Below are 25,781 nucleotides of genomic sequence, written 5' to 3' on the forward strand. Positions count from 1 at the left end.
TTAGCTTCGTGGAATGATATCAAGTCTGTATTGTGAATTCGATAAAATAAAATTAAATAATATCAAATTAGGTAATTAAATCAAATAGATGCACTCGTGTTAAATACAAGACTAAAAGAGCGATAAATTATATGAGGTTATTTCAATCTAATTAATTTTGCACATATAAATGCTTTGTTCAACAATCATGTTTTCTTGGAGCTTTGGCATAAATTCTGCTTTTGATATTATTTTATGACTAATTTAACTCTCAGAACGATGGTGAAAGAAAGCGAGGAAAGGAAGGAAGAACGAGGAAAAATATGGGAATAAGTTCTGTATTTTCTTTTCCATATTCATTCAATGTATAGTGTTCTACAATTATAGCATTAGACATGTACAAGAAAAGGAAATAAAGTATATTACAAAATCAATTCCAATATTAGATTGATATTGATTGATCTAGCATATCAATCTAAATCCCAAGGAATGTTGTATGACTCGTGCATATCTTCCAATAGACGGTTCGGAGAAAACGCAACAAGATATAGCAAATCAATTAAAAGTCGGGACATTGACAAGTAACACTTAAAAGCAAATTCATTATTTGGGCATTTGATAAAGCCTTAAGTTTCAACCGTTTCATTTACATTACAGTGCTCACCATATTCAAGACGACCCAAGTTTCAAAATTAGTTCCCCTTTTAGCAGCTAATCAATCAAACGAGCAACGAACCATCTGCAGTTTTCACGATGTCGAAACGAAGAGCTAGATAATAACTATTCACAAAGATGCTAAAATGGAAGCATCGGCTAGTAGATACCATGTAACCTACCAAGCAACTGCCAGAAATGCATCTAACTGGAATGCTCTGATCAATCATTGTCGTTTCCACACATAATTATCAGATAAACGTCCCAATGCCGCCCAGAACTCATGATCATCACCCTCAAGCAGCAATGCACCCAAAGCCATCTTCTCCGGCAATTGCCTCGTAGAAAGAATAGGTCAAGAGAGAGAACTCACGAAATTATCAGAAATCCAAATCGCAAAAAGTCACGCCAAGAATTGGATTTGTGGAGGAAATCTGGGTCGACTTAGGGTTTCAGATCACAACTTTCAGCGATACCGGCATAGGTGTTCGCTTGCCACGGTGCCGAGTGCAAAGCTTTCCGGTCAGAAACCCGGGCTGAATCAGCCGCTGCATAACAAAAAGTCTCACTCCAAGCATGTACAGAATATCTGAATGCATCTTCTTCAAGCTCTAAATTCTGGCCCTTAATCATCCATGGAAAGCAAGGGGCGTATGCAATCTACCAAGTAGAAGCAAACCGCTAGCTGGTAGAAACTAAAAATAGGGTTAATGTCATGAAAAACCCTAAACTGGAACACGTGCGATAAATCTACGTCTGTTAGTTTTCATTAAATTTTTTCATCCAATTGTTGAGTTTAATAATATATGATAGTTGACGGATATACCAGTTTGGGTATTTATACTCCATTTATCACAAGTTAGGCTATGATTTTTTGCAACATTGATCCAATTTAACGGAAATTAACAAAGAGGAAAAATTTCACAAATGTTAATTTGAGATAAATTTGTCATAGATGTACTAAATTTGTCATAGATGTACCGGTTTTGGATTTTGTTTTAAAAAAATTACTTTGAGCTAAATTTGTAATATGTGTACTAATTTGGAGTTTTTTGTGACATTAATCTAAAATATTAAGGAGATTTTAGGCAAAAACCAATTTTTTACACCATCATAATTGACTATAAATCCTATGAATATCTTTGGAATAAGCTAAAATGAGACGATGTTTGGCTGAAATGAACAGTCAATAGAGCAATTGAGACAGAGGATGAAAACATGATCAAAACTATGTGTTCACTTTTGATACCTTATTAGCGGCTTAGAAATTTTTGTACCGTCCAAATAGACAGAACTCGGTGTTCCGCTAGAAGTTCTCCGATCTGGTGAAGCGAACGCCGGAGACAAACTTCGTCCTCCGGTGAGAATCGAAGTTCTGGGCAATCTTTCGTTGCTTTAGTGGCTTCTTGTGATCTCAGTGAACCATCAATCTTCACGGCGATTGTGTATGGAATGGGCGGCAAGACTGATTTTCTCGGCCCTGTCTCTGATTTGTATATGTTGCACTTTGCGCGAGTTTGCATTAAACTGTTTTGAATAGAAACGAAAGGAATCCTCTCGTTTTCTATGATAATTTTTCACGGATCCGAGAAATGATAGTATTGTACAACGTTCTCACAGGTTTTTCCTTTCTTATGCGGTTGTGTTTTCTTGAATTTCAGGGGTAACTACAAACAATGTAATTGGGCGAAATGTCTATAACAAATCTATGACTAGTTGAAACGTGCAAATTGGGAAATATCATTTGAAAATATCATGTTTTAATGCACAAAAGATCCAACAGCCTTTTCAAGTAATGAAATGAAAATTTGAATTGATCTCGTATTCCTAATTTTGGCATTGCTACTCAATTAGGATAATCTGCAATCTTTCTTGTTAGATGGATCTCATCCCTTTTGTTTTCTGGATCCATTGATGACTCATCGCAATGATTTTTTTTTTTTTTTTTGCATGAATTACGAGAAAGGTTCGGTTCGGAAATGCAAAGATAAATGTTTAAAATTATAAGAAAAGCCTAGCAAAAATAATGTAATTTGTGGGAACTCTCAGTTTGCAAGGGGGGGCACGAGTTGAGAGAATGATCCTTTCTGGCTTTGCAAGAGGAAGAAGATTGAAAAGATGTGGTTTGTATTGCATGGATACGAAGCTAACAAATATGATATCTGTATTATGTTTCATGTCGGGAAATTTGAGTTTGCGATCGTGAACAAATATGATATCTAATTTCTAGGTTTAAATGTGGGAATGAACAAGTAAACTAAATTCTTGAATTGAGTTTCTACTTACATACAAATTCGGTTTTGCTTTTGCTGTTTTGGAGGGAAAAAATGAATTGTTTTCCTCGGGGCCAAGTTCAAGAAAGAAAAGAATATTAAAATTTTGTATAGAAAGGAGATAGGAAGCTAACAATTCATATAAAATTAATTTGTCTAAAAAGGGGTGTAACGAAATACTAATACTTACTTAATGAAGTTGAAGGCTAATTTGACGATTTAATGTAAAAATTATATATATATATATATATATATATATATATATATATATTAGGTAAAACATGTGTGAAAATGGCAGCAGGCTATAAAATATGGTGAAAAAGGAGCAATTAACACTTTCAATCGTCAGGCAAATTAACACTTCCAGCCAATTATATGGGTGCTAGAAATGTTCTTATCTAAAATAAATACTTTTTCTTGCGGTCTCTCTCTCCTTTATGTTTCCAAGTACAGAACTTTTCTCCCTCGCAAATTCTCTCAATTTCAAGAAAGCAAGATATACTCCACTACTCATCTTAATTGGGCACACTTCTTTGGCGGTGGACTCATGGAAGTTTGAATAGTCAAACTCCGCTTGTCAAACATGGGCCACGCTAGCAAGCCACCTGTGCTATGCTTTTTGACTCAGCAAAAATAAAGCATCAGCAAATAATTCATCTAAAGATACGTCCCTGAAGTCTCATGTCACTCTACTCATTACTTCCTTATCCATAAGAGCTTATTCAACAATTAATCTCATTTCTTAACACAATATCAAACAACATTAATTTTAACCTTTCACTAAAAATCTGGTTGTCACATTAATTGCACTTGTTTTACTTTGGTCGAAGCATTTATTGATTCCCATTATTATACTTGAGAGACTTTATAAGACTTCCGTGCTATAATCACTTTTTTATAATGTGAAAACTTTTGCTTATTTTGCCACAAAAAACAAGTTGTTTTTGGCTAACAATTTGACTTAGAGCATACAGAAATGGAGTCATTGACACACGAAGAGGATAAAACCCCGATCAATCCCTACTAAATAGAGTCATCAAGTCACGTGGCTGCCTATTTTTAGGCTAGACAGCAGTTTCCTATTGTTGATTCGCACTAAATGGCCCTGCCTAGGTTCCTTAGTGGAATTTCCTTGCTTCTTTCTCCCCGGACGCTATATATAGCACTTCATCGACACAGAGCATATTTAAAAAATTGCACGTTCAATTTACTGCTGGGAAGATTAGGATGATGAGTCCTTGAAGTTACGATTTGACACGTTCCTTTGGATGCCTTTTTCTGTTCTTATACATCTGGCTGTTGTATTGATAAACTTTCCACTTATGAATGAGGGTGGAAATAATGCTTTGATACAGCCACGTAGGCAAGAGCTACAATGCAGTTGCACCACCCGGCATGTGATCTTGACTTTGGTAATCTTAACTGAGCAAGTAATCATATTATTGACAGGTTTTAAGATTTTCCTTTTCAACAAGTTCTCATGACGAAATTCTGATTTTAAATTGTTAGTCATTTGTTTTCCTGCGTTTTTATTTTCTCGTTTCTTGGCTTTCTGCCTTTCTAATACATCCCGTTTCATGTAAAATAAAACACGCATTGGAATGGGCTCTGCTCATCCCTTATTTTTTTTTTATAGAAGGAATAATAAACTCAATGGATTTTCAAATGCAAATTAATTGCTAGCTATTCTGTATAATCAAAGCTTTACAATTACATAGATGTAGCGGAACTTTTTATTCAATAGATGAAGTCAAACTTTCCACTCTAAACGTTAGTTGATGATAATATACTTTAGATAGATAAATTAATGGCTCACTCTGTTTGCGCTTCTTTTTCAGGACTAGAAAACCCATCTTACATAGACAAGCTCAAAGTCCATGAAAATACTCCACTAACATCATCTACCATGAAATGAGTCTCAAACCTAAACTCGAGCTGGCAACCAGAAATTGTTTGCAACGGCAATATGGGGAATAGAACCCGTGTTGCACTCGTAAAAGAAGGAATTGGATGGGGTATTTGGATCCAGGAGGAGCCGCGAGGTTTTTGGGCGTTCAGCATGCAATCCACGGGTTTATAGACATTTAGTCTGGGATTTCCCTTTTTTATTTACGTATTTGCAATTTTGATTTTACTTTTAATGATTGCGAGCTATTTATATCCATGGCAAGATCGAAGTAGTGTTGAGTGGGTGATTCACTCTCTAGTTTAGAATCGTTAGACAAGGGAGTACAATTTTCAGAAGAGTAGAGAGGAAGAAAATAAGTACAGACTTACAACAACTAAAAGGGATTTTACACGTTTCACTTGATGTTTATTGCCAAACTTCGGGGGTAAATATTCTTTTTTCTTATGCCATTCCTTTTCTGCAATTTTTATTTGTACCTCATACACCTAGATTTGTAATGGTGTGTGTCTGTGTTACGGATTTAATTCTCTGACCTATTTGTCCCCAAAATTGTTTCTCTAGAAATGAGTGTTGACCGAAATAGTGAAAAAAATTTCACGGAAGGTTGATCTTTGGTTTTTTTGTAAAATGGGTTCAATGGTGATTCAATTAGGAATTGAATTATGTAATAAGGATGAAGAACGATAAATTTAGATATAAAAGATTGCAAAGGATAGGAATTTGAAACGAATTAATATTGATAAACTAAAAGAGCACATGACGAATTTGTGCTCGTTGGTGATGATCATCCCACTCATAGTAATTACACCCTGCCTTTTATACTATGAGCAATTAATATTCTACCTATGGTTACAACTGGAATTTCACAATTTTAGGCTCCATGGTTGCATATCGCCCTTATGCATAGGTGACAACTTAAGTGTCACATGGCTCAACCATCAATCAATATTTCCTCTACAATCAACATCTTCATTTTGTCTCCTTTCTTCGTTTCCTAGTATCGAAGTCGAAGCTGTATATCGATGGTCACATGTTCTAGTTATTGATAATATTGCTTATGGTCATCAGTGGTTGCTTCATCATTGATAACTTACCAATATTGACTTCAGGTTGACTATAAAGAGTTGGGTTAATTTTTGGTGCAAACAGAATTACAAGTATTGACTTCATGTTCACTCAAGTTTTAGGATCTTATTACACTATTTGAAAGTATTATGACTCAATTACACTTCCATAACAAATTTTAAAACTTTTAATGCACTTATCCCAAATTATTAAGTAGTCTAGAAATGATTCTTGGCTTTTCATCAAGCATGTTATTGGAGATAGAAGATCTATCTTTTATGTGGCATGATGAATGGCATCCCCTGGCCCTCTGCTCAAGTCTATGATTCTGGTTTGCATTCTCAATTGGGACTAGCTAATATTATATTAGATTCATGCTGGTTTTAGACTCCAGCTAGATTAGAGGCTTTAGTGCGCAGATTCAAGTTAGAATTTGTGACATAGCCCAATTATTTTGTTGCTCATAGGGTCATTTGAAGTTAACTATTTGTAGATGCTTCAAGGCTGGGAGTCCATGGAATGCTTTAAGAGTTAACGATTGAGAGTGCCTTGGCATTAACTCGTTTGGTTCAACCCGTGTATACCAGGGCAGTGATTTATTACATGGTTTGCCATGCACTTTAGGTTGGCGACTAAGCATGGATATAGATGTATGTTGTGGCGAACCAAACTTTCGCCCCGTGGAGACTGTCTTTGTTGTGGTGGGACTATGATTGTGGCATCATGTGGTGAGATTATATTCGGTAAGATTTGTCAAATTCAACAATTCAACGACAATGATGTATTAGAAACATTTCAAGATCATTCGGGGTTAATATCGTTCTTATAAATCTTGGATATAAAAAATACATATTAAAAGGGATTATATAAGTTTTATATCCAAAATTTATCTGAACATTTAACCATTAAATAAAAGTCTATTGATATTACCAAGCAAATCAATTTTGGTAAGTCATTTTCTTATCTTAAGCATTATTTTTGGATATCCAATAAGGATATGAACATAGAACAGTAGGAGCATCCAACCGTGTCCGATGATAAAGGTTAAAGTACGTGAATACGAGAATTTGTTAGGTTATTTGAGCGCATTTGAGGGAAGTGCGAAATCAAACTTACTCGGGTTCAAAAATATGGATTAAAGATTACGTGCAAATGATAAATGACAAATAGAAAAAATTCACTTGAATAAAAGTTAATATTTTTTCATTTACCTACAATGCAGCTCCCATGCCCACAGGGGATCGCTGGTCAATGACAAACATGGAAAATCAAATTAAGATGAAAATTCATCTATAATCTTAGTTCGGGAGATTATTTAACATATTTTCCAAAAGCCAAAGGCCAATAACATGAGCAAAAGTTGCCTCATTACCTCCATTACCAGTAATACATTTACCGAAACAAAGCTGATCTCAGCGCCAAATTGAACTGTGCCAAAAATAATTTAAATGGGAGAAATTAAATTAGTGACTATTATAAATCATTCTCGACAGAATCAACGTTTAGTCAAGCCACGTCGCCTACCGGAAATTCTCACCCGGAAGCAGAACCACGACTTCCTTCCCAAAAATGCTCAGCGAGAACGACAGGAAACCGAGGATCACGCCATTGCTCCACCCATGGCAGAGCTTTTTATTATATTTCCCCCAAATGGCAAGAATCATTAAATCCCATCAGACCGCGTCGTATACTTCCTTTTTAAGAACCAAAGGGACGAGTTCGGTTTTGTTTTTTTGTTTTGAAAAAGGGAAGACTCCACTTTCGGAGAAGGGAGTGCAAGCTGTCAAGCTTCAATGAACATGCAGTTTTCGGTTTTGATATAGGTTGGCGTTGGCATTTGACTGATGAAATCAGCCGGGAATATCAATGGCGTCGGCTCTAGCAGGGGATGATCTGGCTAGATCCATGAGCAGCCAGCAGAGCTGGGCCTCCACGAGCCTCAAGGAGGCGAGTAATGCCCTGCCGGAAGTGTTTGCACAGAGCGGGAGGCAGGACGATGAGGAGGAGCTCTGGTGGAGGGCCACTGAGCGGCTGCCGACGTATGACTGCCTCCGAAAAGGCATACTGAAGGAAGTACTCGACACTGGGAGGGGGGTCCAGCATGAAGTGGACGTGACCAACCTCGGAATTCAGGACAAGAAGCAGTTGATGGAGAGCGTACTTAAGGTTGCAGAAGAAGACAATCAGGAGTTCCTGAGGAGACTGAGAGACAGGACTGATAGGTCAGCGAATTGTTTTTTCGGGTTGATCATATATAAAATTTATTTAATGTTGTTCTTTTTGTGTTCTGGCATTGATTTTCTTTTTTTCCTTTATTTTTTTTTTTTTTTTTTTTTGGGGGCGGGGGGTATCGAGTGCAGGGTCGGGATGGAAATTCCGAAGATCGAAATCCGGTTTGAGCATTTATCTGTGGAAGGAGATGCGTACATTGGAAGCAGAGCCCTCCCTACCCTTCTCAATGCCACTCTGAACACAATAGAGGTAATCTGTTTAATCAATTTTCAAGTTCAAATTATGTGAATTCATGACCTGGTGGTAGCTGTTGGAGCTGGCAATGATTTTGTATACAGATGGTTTCTGGATTATATGAAGTTAACCTTGCGTATTTGTTCCTGATAGTTTAGCATCTCTAGGATGAGTTTTTACTTTCGAATGGGATGAGTTTTTACTTTCGGACTGACCTGACTATTTCGTTTGCCTGGATTACTGCTGTAGTCATCATCTGACTAGAAATATTTGAATTTATTGATTACTCCTTCCCTTCCTGTGTGTGGCAACAGTGTTCTTGGACTTATTCGCCTAGCCCCATCAAAGAAGAGAAAAATCCAGATACTTAAGGATGTGAGCGGATTAGTCAGGCCTTCAAGGTATTTTCATGCATTTACCAGCATTACAGAGTCCTTTTTGGACGCATTGAACTGACAATTGGAAAGCAAAACACTTTAAATGGTATCATGGGGACATTAACTTGTCGAATATGCCTCAAGTTTGCACTGACTAGAATACCAAATTCTGTATTCTTTTCTCATTCTGTCTTTAGGCAAAGTATTTTATGTTTTGGCTCATTCTTTTGTCATGTTTGAATTTCGATGCGGATCAATCCTCAATTGATGCTGCTAATTTCAGGATGACCCTACTTTTGGGTCCACCCGGAGCTGGGAAGACAACATTGTTGCTGGCCACTGCTGGGAAACTTGACAGCGATCTGAGGGTGCCAATCCTGATTTCTGTCTCATATAATTAGTGTAAGATTCCAACAAATATTATGCTTTTCGTGACATCCATTTGTTTAAACTTTTGACAGGTAACTGGAAGAATCACCTTCTGTGGTCATGAGCTAAATGAGTTCGTTCCTTGGAGGACATGTGCTTATATCAGCCAACATGGATCTTCACTATGGAGAAATGACAGTTAGAGAGAGCTGTTTGGGTGAATCCGGAATCAAACCGGATCCCGAAATCAATGCTTTTATGAGGGCCACAGCTGTGTCGGGTCAAGAGACAAGCTTGGTCACTGATTATGTACTTTTCTCAAATATCTTTCTATAGTTGATTCCTTGGTAGGAGTTGCTTCATGGAAACCAACCTCCCAAATTACACATTGCAGATTCTTGGATTGGACATATTTGCAGACATTATGGTTGGAGATGAGATGCAAAGGGGCATTTCAGGTGGAAGAAAAAGTGTGTTACGACCGGTATGTCCTTGGAGCTTCTGCTCCATTTTATAGGATAGTTCTCCGTTTGTCTAGTTTCTTCAGGACTTGTTAATTTAAGTTGGTGATTAATAAACTTTGAGGTTAATATTAGCTTATGATATGACAACTGCTAAAATGTGGGATTCTGCTAGTGTTACATTGCTCGTGCTCCTCATTGCACCATTCTCCACACTAAAGTCTTCTTGTTTGATCTGTTGCAGGAGAGATGTTAGTAGGACCAGCAAAGGCTCTTTTCATGGATGAAATATCCACAGGGTTGGACAGTTCCACTGCTTTTCAAATTTGCAAATTCATGAGGCAGCTGGTTCATATAATGGATGTCACCATGATCATCTCACTGCTTCAGCCAGCACCCGAGACTTACGATCTCGTTGATGACATTATCCTTCTCTCGGAGGGTCAAGTCGTCTACCAAGGTCCACGAGAGAACGTCCTCGAGTTTCTTGAGCACATGGGATTCGAGTGCCCTGAAAGGAAAGGAGTTGCCGACTTCTAGCAAAGCATGCCTTGAACAGCTCCATATTTGAAATCCCATATTTCTCTTTGACTAGTGCAGCTGGCTGAGTTCTAGATTTGTCGTAAGGAACACTAAGATCGGATGAGAGCTGTTGGCCAATGTGAAAAGATTTGAACCCATGCACGAAATCATCTACAGAAACATATTGGTAAGGTTGGTTATTCTTGAACCAGAAAGGAAAGGAGTTGCCGACTTCTTGTGAGAAGTGACATCTAAAAAAGATCAAGAACAGTATTGGTTGAAGAATAACCAACCTGAACGATATGTTTCTGAAGATGATTTCGTTCATGGGTTCAAATCTTTTCACATTGGCCAACAGCTCTCATCCGATCTTAGTGTTCCTTATGACAAATCTAAAACTCACCCAGCTGCACTAGTCAAAGAGAAATATGTGATTTCAAATATGGAGCTGTCCAAGGCATGCTTTGCTAGAGAATGGCTACTAATGAAGCGAAACTCCTTTGTTTACATATTCAAGATGACCCAAATCACTATCATGTTGCTTATTACTATGACAACATTCCTTAGGACTGAGATACCAGTAGTCTGACATCTTGAAATTCGATCCCATCTCGATTATATGAAATGGGCATTTCATCAACGCATCTATAGTCATTTTACTTTGGTTTGGCTATTTACGAGTTAATTAATCTATTAGGTGAAGCCACTAAGGGATATAAATGCGATAGACTTAAGAATTCGATCGAAAATCGGTTGTTCGAATATAATAATCGGCAAGGGTCAATACGACATTGAATAATCGAGCTGAGATTGGATTTAATTTGATTCGACAGAAACACATAATTGAATTGTGGGTGATTCCATGCGATTGCGATATTCACGTTGAAAGGCTATAATTTGATTTTTTATTGATAGTGCACTCGGGACATGTAATTGAAACCTTACGATTTTTACGACAACCGAGAGTCATCTACAAGTCGGAGATGCACAAACGTGAATAAAAAATGATCGACCATGGGTCAAATGTGCTAAAATCTCTAAAATCTACCCGGTAGGTTAGGTTATACTAAAATCACGTTTGGTCAATTTTAACCACAAAATTGAATTAGGTTTCAAGAATCAAACATTCAAGCGTGTCACGATTCATTTATAGAACATTGTGTCATCTTTCAGAGAAATTCCGTGAAGTCTGGAATTTTGTAGAAAATCAATTTCAAACAATTCAGAAAAGAAAAGGAAATTCGGATGGGAGGTGAAAGGGACTAATTTGGCTGCCCAAATGACTTATTTTGTGAAGAAATGAAAGGAAAAGAAGAGGAAATTTGGATGGCTGAAGATGGACATGTTTTTCTACACCAAAATGGTTTAATTAGGGGATTTTGAAGTTAAATTTCCATTGGAGGAGCGCTTGACCTTAAGGATGAAGACTTTGGGGGCAAGAGTGATCATGAAATAGATATTTGACCTAGGCTCTCATTGGTTGATGGTTGGACTTTCATGTTTTCCCTCTCTCTCTCCCATCTCTCTCTTTGTTTCATGCGTGATGACCCCCTCCCCTCTCTGCCAAACCAGCCCCATTTCTCCCTCACGCCTTCTTCCTTCTCCTTCTCCTTTACACCTCCAATTTTCTTCTTCCTTTCTGTTGCCGCCACCTTCATTTCTTCATCCTCCCTTCCACTCACGCCAACGCCTCCACCACTTTCCACCTACACGCCCCTCATCCCAACACCAGCCCATCTCTCCCTCACAAATTCTCCACCGCTTCAACCACCCTCACGTCTCCCCCACAACACACCAGCACATGGCCCCGTCTAGCTCCTCACGCCAGAGCCCGCAGCCCCAACTGTTCAATAGCCCGTCCAGCCGAGTCACGACCAGCAGCTCGGCTCCTACTGCACCACTCAGCAGCCCTGACCAGCAACCCCAGCAGAACCTCCCCTCCTTGGCCGAGCCCTTGTAAGGCCAGCCCCGCCTCCGTCGAGTCTTCGTTGGAGACACAATTGTCTCAGGATCTCACCACCGTCGCACCGCCGTTGCCATGAACCTGCCGCCGTCCTAATCTGGTGAGTTAACCCCTAATCCTTGATCAGGTTGTTAATTGCGCTTAAGGCGGTTGGATTAGTGCAAATTAACTTAGTTAAATTAGTATTAAGTGAGATTAGCCTTAAGATAGATTAAAGTTAGTCTAGTTTGGTTAGATTAGTCTTAAGATGGATTAGTGTTGATCTAATTGGTTGGATTAGTACTAATGAGGGTGATTTAGCTTGGTTTAGTGGATTTCTCCTGAATCAGTTTACCGAACGCTCGTCGTTTGCCATTCTTGTGGGGAAAAATGTGCTATGATTTTGAGGTTACTTCCTCTTGAGAAATGTTTTAGACATCTTCAGTTATGGCATATATTTTACTCAAGATTTTAGGGATTTAAAATAGTGAGATTTCAGTTCGTTATTTGCAAAACAGAATCTCGGATTGTTCTAGAAACAATAACCTTTTGGTGTTCCAAGAATTTTATCAACTTTTAGGGTTTTATTTTTGAAATAATTTCTTCACAAAAGTTGTTCATCACATTTTTTAGTTTAACATAGTCAATTTTTAGATCAAACGGACAAGGTTTGAATCTCGAACCAAACTGATTTTGGAAAACCTAAGTTCTGGACACGGACACAGTTTTGGTAACGACTTGAGCAATTTACTGCTCTCACTCTAGAAATATTTGTGTCAAAGTGTCTGCATGAAAAGTGTTTTTTTAAGTGTCATTTATAACATATTCAAATTTGAGAATTTTCCAAACTCGTTTGGTTAGGTTTTTGGAATTAATCTTGGAGATGTGCGAGTGGACTCGACTTCTACCGGTTAGGGTCGGTAGTGGTTTTGTGATTATTCTTGGTGTCGTGCTTATTGGATAAGTTGTATTTGGTGATGTGGGTGACTTTTGGCATGCTTAGAACTTATGTGTGATAATATGTGAATGGTTTTTCTATGGTGATGGTTTATTGTTATTACAAAAGATAACTTTATGAGCTTTTTTAATTAGAAAAACAATGAGGCGTTAGGTTGCATACCAAAACTTCTTTGCTTAATAAAACAATGAGGTTTTAAACTAGGTGCTTGCAAAGTTTGACTGATTAATTTTGAGTACGAGAGCACCTATGAATTTATTTTCAAAAGCTTTGAACACCAAAAAAAAAAAGGGTTACTCTAAATGGTTTTCAAAAGAGGGTGGTTGGACAAAGAATTAGAAAAGAAATATGGTGTCGGGTTTGGACACCAAGTTTTATTTACTCAATAAAACCGTGAAGTCTCAAACTAAATGTGTGCAAAGTTTGATGGATTGATTTCAAATACATGACCCCGTATGAATTTATGTTCTTGGCTATATGATGGCATTATGCGTGATTTTAATGGCTTATATGTGCTATAATGTGTAATTGAGTGCTGGATGATAGTTATTGATTTTTAGTATAAAACTCGATTTGATGGGTATTTAATAAGAAAAATATCGAGTGTCGGTTTTTTACGTCAATTTTTATGTACTATATCAAATCGTGGAGCTTTGAATTGAGGGTTCGATTTAAAAGCGTGACCATGCGATTATTTTACTGGGAGATTTGTAATAAGAAAAAAAATTGACTAAGTTCATTATTTGAAAACGAAGCATTTGAACGCAAGGCATGGTGTTCTTGGCTAAATATGTTTTCGTGTGATCACCTAAGTACCTTGATGCATTTACATGGGGTAATGAACCCGTCCTGATGCGTTTACACGAGACGATACCTAATTAAGTTTGGATGCCCCACGTCAACGGATGCCCGTCGTGGTGGAGGCCGAGTTGATGCTCCTGTGTGGAATGTCATTGATGCATATGAATACACAAGATGATGCCATGCCCGACGGAGTGGGACGATACCCGATTACGCTAGATGATTGTCGACTGTTGAGTTAGCCATGGCCGATGGGTCGTAATAATTGGAACACGCCTGAGTGGTTGTGATTGTGACAGCTTGATTTTTAAGTCTGTTTTCAATTGAATGAATTAGGCTTTTCATTGACACACCTATAGTCTTTTTCTTTAAGCTGATCATTTATGAGATAACTAATCTATCTACTGAAGCTGTTAAGAAATCTAGAGGCGATCGACTTAAGAATTTGACCAGAAATCAATTGTTAGACCATGTTAATCTGCAAGGGTCAATACGACACCGTTAAAATCGATCAGAGACTGGAGATAGGTCGATTTGATAGAGGCATGTGATTAAAGTGTAGGTGATTCCACTTGACTGCAAAATTCTTGTCGATCGGCACTAAACCGATTTTTTTGTCGTTTCTATACCCTATGTCTATAATTGAAACCTCAAGATTTTTTACGACAACTAAGGGGGTGCATGACAACATTTCTGTTTCAGAAATAGTTTCTGGAACATAAATGAATTTTTCTATTTCTATTTCTGGACGAGTTTCTAAGGAAAAAAAACTGTTTGATAACTGAATAAAATTTCTATTTTAGAAATAGAAATTCGTTTGATGAGCAAGAGGAGAGGCAGAGGAGAGGCGAAGCAAAGGTGGAGGCGGAGGAGAGGCGGAGCAGAGGCGGGGGAGAGGTGGAGGCGGAGGCGGAGCAGAGGCGGAGGAGATCTGTTGCCGAGGGGTGCTCGGACAACAAGCGGGGACAGTGGGTCGCGGCGAGGGGGTGGATTCGTGAGCAGATGTGGATGAGCAAGAGAAGAGGCGGAGGAGAGGCGGAGTAGAGGCGGAGGAGAGGTGGAGCAGAGGCGGAGGCGAGGCGGAGGCGAAGGCGGAGCGGGGGCGAGGCGGAGGAGGCGGAGGCGGAGAAGAGGCGAGAGGCGGAGGCGGGGGGCGGAGCGGAGGCGAAGGCGGAGGCGGAGGCGGAGCGGAGCGAGCGGCGGGCGGAGGGAGGCGGAGCGAGGCGGAGCGGAGGCGGAGGGCGGAGGCGGCGGAGGCGGAGAGAGAGGTGGAGGAGAGCGGAGGCGGAGGCGGAGCGAGGGCGGAGCGGAGCGAGAGGTGGAGGAGAGGCGAGAGAAGAGGCGGAGGATGAGGCAAAGAAAGAGGTGTACGAGGGAGAGAAGAGGCGGAGGAGGAGGCAAAGAAGAGGCGGAGGAGGGAGAGAAGAGTGAAATTAGGGTTGGGAGAAATCAGAAATTGATTTCTGGAAGAAATCAGAAGTAGAAAATTTCTACTTTTGATTTCTCCTCCATTTCTATTTACGGAATAGAAATCTATTCCGAAATAGAAAATTTGATAAGCGTTATCAAACAAGTTTATGTTCCAGAAATTGGTGCGAACAGAAAAATCATTTCGGAATAGAAATAATTTTTATCATGCACCCCCTAAAAGTCGTCAATGTGTCGAAGATGCACAATGTGGATTGAAAATAATCGACCACGGGTCAAATGCGCTAAATTTTTTTAAAAGCTACCCGGTAGGTTAGGTCATGCAAAAATCGCATCCGGTTGAAATTAACCACGAAATTGAATCCGATTTTAGAAATTGAAAGTTCTAGCATGTCACGATTTATTTTTGGAACGTCGATTCATCATTTGAAGAATTTTCGACAAGTTCGGATTTTTGGCGAAAAATCAAGATTTGGTGAAATTGGTTCAAGAATTCGGATGGGCTAAATTGAGTACGCTTTTGGCCTTCAAGTGGAAGCAATAAGTGAGGAAAAACATGGAATTGATGTGGATACATTAGTTGGAAATTTTGGGCACCAATTGGGATTGAATTGGAGAGAAATTGAAGTGAAATTGAAGTTGGAAACTTGAAATTCGTAGCCATTGGGGGGGGGTGGGCTACTACAACATTTCAGCATCCTCTCGGCTTGCTAAGGAAGATTTGAGGGAGGAAAATGGGCTGTGGATGAGGTTGAAGATGTTGGGGGTAGCCACTCAAATATTTGAGATATTTATGTTGACTTATAGGGCTTGTTGTCCCTCTTCAACCAGCATAACTTCTTCTTCTTCTTCCTTGTTGCATTGTGCTCCATTGTTACTGAAAACAGTAGTAGAGAACTAGAGAGAGCTGAGCTAGCCCTTGCCATCAACCTCCAAAACCTCTGCCATTCGCCTGATCGCTGAGTAGCCGCTCGAGCCCGCTCGCCGTCCTGCTCATGCATTGTCCCCGTGCTCGCGACCAGCGCTTGTCGTCTACCTAATCGCGTGTCGTCGTTCGCCTAGCCACCTCTTGTTGCGTCCTTAAGCTATTATCGCCTGTCCAGCTGCCGTCCTAACAGCGCCACTCGGTCCATCTCACCAACACCGAGCTGGACCAGCCCCTTCAGCTCTTGAACCAACCCAAAGCATAAGCTAGTCTTAGCCGTGGGGTAAGACTTGTGGGTTGTTTTTCGGGCCTTTCCAGACCTCGTTAGGTGTCGCCGCAGGTTTGAGTTGTCACACCTCGATCCTTGAGCGCGTGCTCATCCCTCGGTGGTCGATAAATTTGCGATGTCTCAGGACACATCGCCGATTCATTTATAAACATATTCACAACCAAAACACTTTTATAAACACATCGATTTATATATGGAATAGTCTATAAATAGGAGTCTACTAAAGTAGATAAGCTTACAAGCCCATTAGGCTGACGAATCCCCAACCGAAAACTTCGAGGTCTCCTGGGGATTTGGGTCCACCACTACACCACTAGGAGGGTTAGATATGTTGGAGAAAACTTCCTTATCTGTTTTGAAGTTGACAAAACGTTTCCAATAGTCTAGTCTGAAGACTTGTAGATTCTATCGTCAAAGTCTGAAGACCTCCAGGCTCAAGATTTAAAGTCTACCCTTACTAATAGTTTCTAGATCGACAAAGAAAAAAATTATCCGATGAAGAAGACTTATCTAGATACAAGTATATCTTTAAGGATTTGGTTTGTACGGTTGAAGGATATCTCACGGCTGGAGATAGCATCGTGATCAATTATTCTTATTGAAATCAATTTGAACAATTAGATCCGTTGATTGGCGAAGTATACTTGGAAGGTTCTACTTATGGAAACCTAGATCCTGATTGTATGGGTGAGCAGGATTTGTGGGCTATCATCACATTCCCAAAATAACTCGAGATCTTCCTAATTGATTCTGTCCAACGGGTAGATTTGAAGAACTTCTTTGGAAGGTGCCAACGGTTATAATGGCATGGAGGAGTATATAAGGAGGACGCTCAAGTTATTCAAGAGTGTGTGAAAGAAAAATTCCAAAGTCTGAAACTCTTAGTTCTTTGCTATTACAATTTGTCGAGCTTAAACTGTACTAAAAAAAGAGATCAAATACTTGTGAGACCTTGAGAAAGTGTAGTAGAGTCTTTACATTGTGGAATCAAGGGCGTGAGACTGTAAAATCTCTTTTAGTTCTTAGTGGAATCCAACCAGTGGGCTGCCAATGCGGGAGAGTGGACGTAGGCTTGATCTAAGCCGAACTACTATAAACCTTGCGTTTCAATTCTCTTTCCCTAAGCTTTTTACTTTAATTCACAACCTTATATCTTCAATCTGCTGTTTTCATAAAAATCGAATTAAGTTGTTAAGTCTTGCAAAAACTTATTTAATACCTATTCACCCCTCTCTAGGTATTCATACTAGCGTTATCAATTGGTATCATAGCTTGTGTACTCATTTAATTGAAGTGTTTTTACTTTTGAGTTAAAGATCTATGGCTAGTATGTTGGCTCCAGGTTTGATTGAAGGCCAAAGCAACACCAGACCACCTTATTTCGATGGAAATGAATATAACATATAGAAAAACAAGATGAAGGCATTCCTAAGATCGAAAGATCCTCTAGAATGGGATGAGGTAGAAAAAGGAATTACTCCTAAATGTACATCAATTTCAGAAAGGGGAAAAGAAGTAGCAGACGCTGGCGAGATGACTCAAGAAGAAATAATCAAGAGACAAACTCTTGATGCTAGAGCAATTTATTCCTTATATTGTGCATTATCTCATATTGAGTATAACGGAATATATTCTTATGAAACAGCCAAAGAAGTCTGGGACAGGCTGCACATTACCTATGAAGGAACTGATCGAGTGAAAGAAATAAGGATAAATATTCTACTTGGATAGTTAGAAGCCTTCAAGATGAAACCAGGAAAATCTATCACTAACATGTTTAGTCGTTTTATAGAAATTGTAAATGGTCTAGAGTATCAGGGACAACCAATCTCAGGACCCATGAAGGTTAACATATTGTTGCGAGAACTCTCCAAAGATTGGAATCACGTAAAGACCTCAATAAAGGAAATATAAAGGATCATGCCATTTTCTGTAGTCGAATTGGTTGGCACTCTTCAATCCTATGAAGTAGAGCAAATCAACAAGGAAGAAGATCGCAAAGGTAAGAAGTCAATTGCTTTGAGATCTAATGATGATTATGATGTTACAGATTTTGAGGATGATATGGATGATGAAGAGTTAGCTCTTATGATAAAAAGGTTCAGGAAACTGAACAAAAAGGGAAGAAGATTCAATTGGAAGAAACAAAACACTCAAAAGTTTCAAAACAAATCAAATGAGAATGATGAATCCAGTAAATATGTGATTTGTTTTGAATGTAAGAAAAATGGACATATCAGATCCAACTGTCCCATGCTAAAGAAAAAGAAAGGGAAAGCTGAGAAATACAAGAAAGCTTTCAAGACAGAGACATGGAGTGATACTGAATGTGAAGAAAGTGATGAAGATTATGCTAATATTTGTCTAATGGCAAAATCAGACTCAGACTCCGAATTTAATATGGACTCAGACTCGAATAGTGAAATTGAGGTAAGCAATTTAAAAATCCCTACTAAAGTTTTGAAATACATTGATGAACTGTGTCTTAGTCTCAAAACCTCTCTCAAGAGGATTTCCGAGCTAAAAAGAGAGAATTCTACATTGAAGCAACAAGAAATTTTATGGAAAGAAAAATTTGAAAATTTAGATAAAATTTTTGTTACTTTAAAAGAAAATGCAGACTCTCTTTCAAAAGAAAATACATTTTTAAAAAATAACATTTCAAATATTTCAAAAGGTTTTCAATAGGATCTGAAAAGTTAGAAAATATTGACAAAGACCCTTTTAACAAATTAGGCTTGGGAAACTATTTCCTCTAATTGATTTTCCAAAAGTGAAAGAAAGAATCAAACAAAGGCCTGTTAAGAAGGAATGGACAAAAACTGTTTATCGCACTAACTCCTTTGGACCCAAGAAAATGTTGATACCAAAGAAAGCTTGAGTTTCTTTCTTGATTACAGGTCACTATCAAGAAAAATGTAAAATGGTATTTGGATAATGGTTGTTCAAGGCATATGACTGGAGATTCAAGCTATTTTATAAAACTTATGCAAGTAAAATGGTGGGAAAGTCTCCTTTGGTGGAAACAGCGAATGAAGAATTGTTGGATGTGGAACTGTAAAAATTGGAAATCTTATAATCAACAACATCTCTTTAGTGGAAGGGCTCAACTACAATTTGCTTAGCATTAGCAAATTGTATGACACTGGATTTAAGATCAATTTTAAAGAAGGAATATGTTCAGGAACTAGTAAAGATTTGTCACAATCCTTTACTGGACAAAAACATGGGAACATCTATCTTCTGGATATAAAACCAGAATAGTCTCAAAGTCTAATTTCAATTCAAGATGAAGCGAATATTTGGCATCGAAAGCTTGGCCATATCAATATGAAGTAGATTGCCAAAATCTCCTCTAAGAATCTGGTTCAAGGACTGCCCAACCTGAAGTTTCAAAAATATGACCTATGCACACCATGTGTATTGGGAAAACAGGTTAGAAGTTCTTTTAAGTTAATAAATCAGGTTTCTACTAATCGTGTTTTGTAGCTTCTGCATATGGATCTCTTTGGGCCAACCAGAACTAAAAGTATAGGCGGAAAGAGATATTGTCTAGTAATCGTGGATAATTACTCTCGATTCACTTAGGTTTATTTTCTGGCAAGTAAGTCTGAAACTTTTTCTTACTTTTCAAAGTTTGCTAAGAAAGTTCAAAGGGATATACCATTTCAAGCATTCAGACAGATCATGGAGGTGAGTTTGAAAATTAAGACTTTGCAAAATTCTACGATGAATAAGGTTTTCAGCATGTTTTCTCCTCTCCATATACTCCATAACAAAATGGAGTTATGTTAAGAAAGAATAGATCTTTGCAGGAAATGGCAAGAACTCTTTTAATAAAAAGTAGTATTTCCTCTCATTTTTGGGCTGAAGCAATTTCTACAGAATGTTATATTATGAACAGAGTCTTTTTAAGGCCTATTCTTAAGAAAAATTCGTATGAGTTATTCAAAGGAAAGAAGCCAATTGTTTCTTACTTTCATGTATTTGGTTGCAAATGTTTTGTTTTGAAAAATGCAAATGATCGAATTGGTAAGTTTGGAGAGAAATCAGATGAAGGAATCTTCCTTGGATATTCAACCACCATCAAAGCCTACAGAGTATTCAACAAAAGAACTCAGTTTGTGGAAGAATCTACAAATGTCAAATTTCAAGACTCCTTGTAGAATCAACTGATTCAGACTCATCCTGAAGAATCTGAACCTGCTTCAAACTCTGTAAAGTCTACCTCCCCTGAAGTAGCTTAGACCTCTGAAAATCAGCGAATGGAAGTTGAAGATTCAACGGAAGTTGAAGAATAGCTTCCTGCCAGAACATCAAGCAACTAGAAGCACAAATCTAATCATCCCAAAGAACTAATCATTGGTAATATTGATGAAGGGATTCGCACCACATCCAAAAGGCAAGAAGAGTCTAGTGCCATGGCACTTATTTCTGAAATAGAACCCAAAAGTATAGAAAAAGCTTTAGCTGATGAAAGCTGGATGAAGCAATGCAAGAATAACTTAGACAATTCAACATCAATGATGTATGAGAGTTAACTCATAAACCAAAAGGTAAATCCATTATTGGAGCTAAATGGGATTTCAGGAACAAGTTGGACGAAAAAGGAAAAGTGATCAGGAATAAAGCAAGACTCGTGATCAAAGGATATACGCAAGAAGAAGGGATAGATTATGATGAAACCTACGCTCTAGTAGCTAGGTTAGAAGCAATTAGATTATTACTTGCTTTTGCCTATTATAAAAATTTCAAGTTATTCCAAATGGATGTCAAAAGTGCATTCCTAAATGTATTTATCTAAGAAGAAGTCTATGTGGAACAACCTCCTGAATTTGAAGATCCAAAGAAACCAGACTCAGTATTCAGACTGAAAAAGGCTCTATATGGATTAAAACAAGCACCTCGAGCTTGGTATGACAGGTTAAGTAATTTCTTAATGCAATATGGTTTCGTTAAAGGAAAAGTAGATACTACCTTATTTATTAAAAGGGAAGGTAAAACATTTATACTTGTTCAAATTTATGTTGATGATATTATATTTGGATCGCCTAACGAAAACCTGTGCAAAAAGTTTTCTAAGTCTATGCAAGATGAATTTGAGATGAGCATGATGGGTGAATTGTCCTTCTTTCTCGGACTATAAATAAAACAATTGAAGGAAGGAATTTTCATTCACCAAGAAAAATATGCGAAAGAACTTGTTAAAAAGTTCGGATTGGAAAATTGCAAAAAGAATGAAATACCAATGTCTAGTTCTTCAAAGCTGGATAAAGATGAAGGAGGAAAGAAAGTTGACCATAAGCTTTACAGGAGTATTATTAGTTACATTCTTTATCTTACTGCTTCTAGACCTGACATTCTGTTTAATGTTTGCATTTGTACTAGATTTCAATTTGATCCAAAAGAATCTCATCTAAGCGTCGCTAAACGTATCATCAAATACATTGCAACTACTTCAAATTTAGGTCTGTGCTATTCCAAAGAATGAGACTTTACCTTTCTTGGATATTTAGATGCAGATTTAACAAATTGCAGAGTCGATAGAAAGAGTACATCTGGTACATGCCAATTGCTAAGAAACAAGACAGTATCTTGGTTTTCAAGAAAGCAAAGCACTGTAGCTCTTTCAATAGCAGAAGCAGAGTATGTAGCTCTTGGAAGTTGCTGTTCTAAAATCTTATGGATAAAACAACAATTGAGAGACTTTGGAATCAAAGACTCTTGCACTGAGATCAAGTGTGACAACACTAGCACAATTAACCTCACAAAGAATCCAATTCTTCATTCAAGAGCAAAGCATATAGAGATTCGATATTATTTTGTTAGAGATCATCTTCAAAATTGAGAAGTTATGATTCAATTCATTGACTCAAAAAATCAACTAGCAGACATATTTACAAAGCCTCTACAGAAAAGCCTATTCGAGTCTATTCACACCAGACTGATCATCATATCTCTTATCTAGTAAAGTCTGGATGTGCTCAAGACTCAAAGGTAAAATTTGAAGGTGTTCAAACTCAAAAGACCAAAAGTTATGACTGTAAGTTATTTCTATTCCAGTATTTTAAACTTGAAAAATGTATGGTTACTTATTAATTGCTGATTGATTGAAATTATCTTTCCACGTCTTTCTTTTTCAAAAAGGTAGTTATCAATTTTGAAAAGACAGTTATTTTCGAAAAGGGAAGTTATTCTTTTTGAAAATGTATTTTTTATTTTTCCTTTTACGACGTTTCGTTTATCTCGCTTCACATGCCTTATATACTATTGAGATTTGTCTTCTTCGTTTTTACACTGAAACCCTAGAATACAAAACTCATATTTGCTTTCACTTTCTCTCTCGATTTGTCCAAAAGTTTTCACATTTTTTGAGCAAGTTTGTGAATTTCTATCTTCAAGAAAGTCTTCAAGGATTGCAAGCAGGGAACCACGACATATGCCTGAGGGTCCTACGCATTTTGACTTGGCCAAGGAAGAAAATTCTTCTCCACCACTGCGTCCAAGTCAGCAACAACCTTCCCAACAACATCTATCTTCTCCATCGACTCAACCAGACGATGAAGTTATAGAAGAGGCTGAACCTGTAAGAACGCTAACTCCCAAGGTTGCTTTCAAACTTTACTCTAATTTGAAGAAAGGAGGAACACCGATGTCTTTAATTGATGAATTCTTAAGAGATAGAGGATACAAGAATGAAACCATGTCCTTGCGGGAGTTGGAAAGGTTAGGAGTTGTAGAGAGAGGAACGGCTGAAAAAACTTTTGCGAACTTCTCGAGTGACCCATTTTACGGCACCACAAATCAACCACAAGTTTTGGACGACGATGAACGGATGTTTACTCATTTTCAACCTAGAACAGGTGTTGCTGCAAAAGTTGTTAGTGATGGCTCAAGTTTTTTTCAAATCGCAAAATCACAAGAGGGTTTATTCAAACCTTATGAAGAGAGGAGTTATGAACCCTAGGACTGTTGACTTTGATTTCCTTGATTCAATAGAAGTCAATCTACGAGAGAAGCTTGCCTTACTGCAATTGGAATGGTTCTATTCTGAATCTTCTACTGCTTATCTAGAACTCACTACATACTTTTACTCAAACTTATCTTTCTTGAATGCAAACAGTTTTTCTTTCACAGTAAAGAATAAGGAATTTTTGGTGGATATGGATATGTTGGCTGGCATAATTGGGGTGGAAATAATGAGTTTTCAACCAATTAGCGTATCTATTGCTCATGCTACTCTATTGTTGGTGAAGGATAGGGATGTTGAAGGCAAGATTTCCTACTTAAGGATGACTGCTTCTAACATCTTGCTACACAAAATTGTGATCAACTGCATTCGTCCCAAGTCGACATCCAAGACTGATGTCTCTCGATCTGAAGCGAAATTGATGTGTGCCATCAACACTGGATTCAAATTCTCTCAATCTCACACCATCTTGTTTCACATGTACCGAACAGTGGTAAAAGATAAGGGACAACTCCTTTATTCTGCTCTTATCATGCGTCTCTTCAAACACTTTAAAATTCACATTCTTGCATCATTACGTTTGACATCCATCTCTCCAATGGTGATTGGTTTTAAAATGGTCACAAAGATGTGTTTGAAAGAGCTAAATAAGATGTTGGAACGTATGAAGGAGAAGTCTCTCGTCAAAGCTAAACAAGAGTTTGTTGTAGTGAAGAGGAAAGGCAAGGAGCCCATGGTTGCTCCAGCAAAGAAGAAAAGAACACTCATCTTGCAAGATGAAGAAGATGAGGATGAACTGACTCTTTCAACCTTAAAAAACTTAAAAAGTTTTGTCAGCTTTCATGAGACAAGAGAAGAGCCAGAAGAAGGAGGAAAAGAGAGAGAAGACACAGAGAAGGAAGATGAAGAACAAAGGAGGACGGATGAAGAAAGAAGAGAAGAGGAATAAGAAGAGAGAGAAAGAGAAAAAGATCAGGGTCAAGAAGACTCTTTCGGGCCAACTTTGGCTGTCTCCCTGTCAAGTAATTCTGAGATGGCAGGAACTGGAACTGCTGACGCTCATCACTCTGAAGCTAAAGTTGATCAAGAAGAAATCTTACCTACTCCACCTGAAGGCAATGAAACAGGAGGAGCTGTTGGACCAAAATGTATTTCTTCACCTGTATTTGCTAGTGATGTTAGTCATTCTACAACAGACCCAAAGGATGTGTATGCTTCGCATTTCCTAGGAGACAGTCATGGTGGACAATCTGCTAAAGCTCCATCGATTCTCAAAATCCTTGGAATTGACTCAGCTGGTCCTAGTTCTGCAATAGCTCAAACAGCAGACTTTTCGAGACTGTTGGAAATTCTATTGGATGTTAGGAAACAACAATATGCTGTGAGATTTGAGATGCAGGATCTCAAAAGTGCTTTTAATGCCACTTCAGTGTCTTTGCATGACTAGTTGAACGCCCTGAAGAATCAAGTGTAGACTACTGTGTGGGGTGAAGATTTTAAATCACTGAAGCAGAGTTTTGAAAGGCTTGAAAAGACAGTGCATTCTATGGGAGAATTCGAGCTTGTTTGCCTTCCCAGACAGCCTTGATTTTCTCTCTTTTCAACCAACTCTTTTTCATTTATTCTCCACTTTTTGCTGTTGACAAAAAAAGGGAGAGGTTTTATGCAGATTTGATGACTTTTTGTTTTAACTATTTGGACTTATTTTTTGGGTGTGGTTATGTTTTGGACTAGTTTGGATTGATGATGCTTAAGCTATAGTATTGATTATGGTAACGATAGTTGCTTTTATAGGACTAATATGTTTTCTGTGATTGCAAAATTGCTACTATCCTTATCCTAATATCTGATTATCTTTTAAGAATCTTGGTTTGCTTAAGTATTGTTTTGCAAGGCAAATTGTCCAAATCTACGAGAAAGTTTTGTCATTATAAAAAATGGGGAGATTGTTGGAGAAAACTTCCTTATCTGTTTTGAAGTTGACAAAACGTTTCCATCAGTCTAGTCTAAAAACTTGCAGACTCTATCGTCAAAGTCTAAAGACCTCCAGACTCAAGATTCAAAGTCTACCATCACTAATAGTTTCCAGACCGACGAAAAAAATATTTATCCAATGAAGAAGACTAATCCAGATACAAGTATATCTTTAAGGATTTGGTTCGTACGGTTGAAGGATATCTCACGGCTCGAGATAGCATCTCATGATCAATTATTTTTATTGAAATCAATTTGAACAATTAGATCTGTTGATTGGCGAAGTATACTTGGAATGTTCTACTCGTAGAAACCTAAATCCTGATTGTATGGGCGAACATGATTGATGGGCTATCATCACATTCCCAAAATAACTCGAGATTTTCCTAATTGATTCTGTCCAACGGGTAGATTGGAAA

The 25,781-nt window shown here is 38.1% G+C and overlaps 1 pseudogene; it reads left to right on the plus strand.

Annotated features, from left to right (window-relative positions):
• Positions 1-7,746: 7,746 nt before the first annotated feature.
• The window catches only part of LOC120292438, a 42,785-nt pseudogene continuing 24,750 nt past the window's right edge, over positions 7,747-25,781 (plus strand).

This window comes from Eucalyptus grandis, chromosome 4 (genome assembly GCF_016545825.1).
Source record: "Eucalyptus grandis isolate ANBG69807.140 chromosome 4, ASM1654582v1, whole genome shotgun sequence".
NCBI lineage: Eukaryota > Viridiplantae > Streptophyta > Magnoliopsida > Myrtales > Myrtaceae > Eucalyptus > Eucalyptus grandis.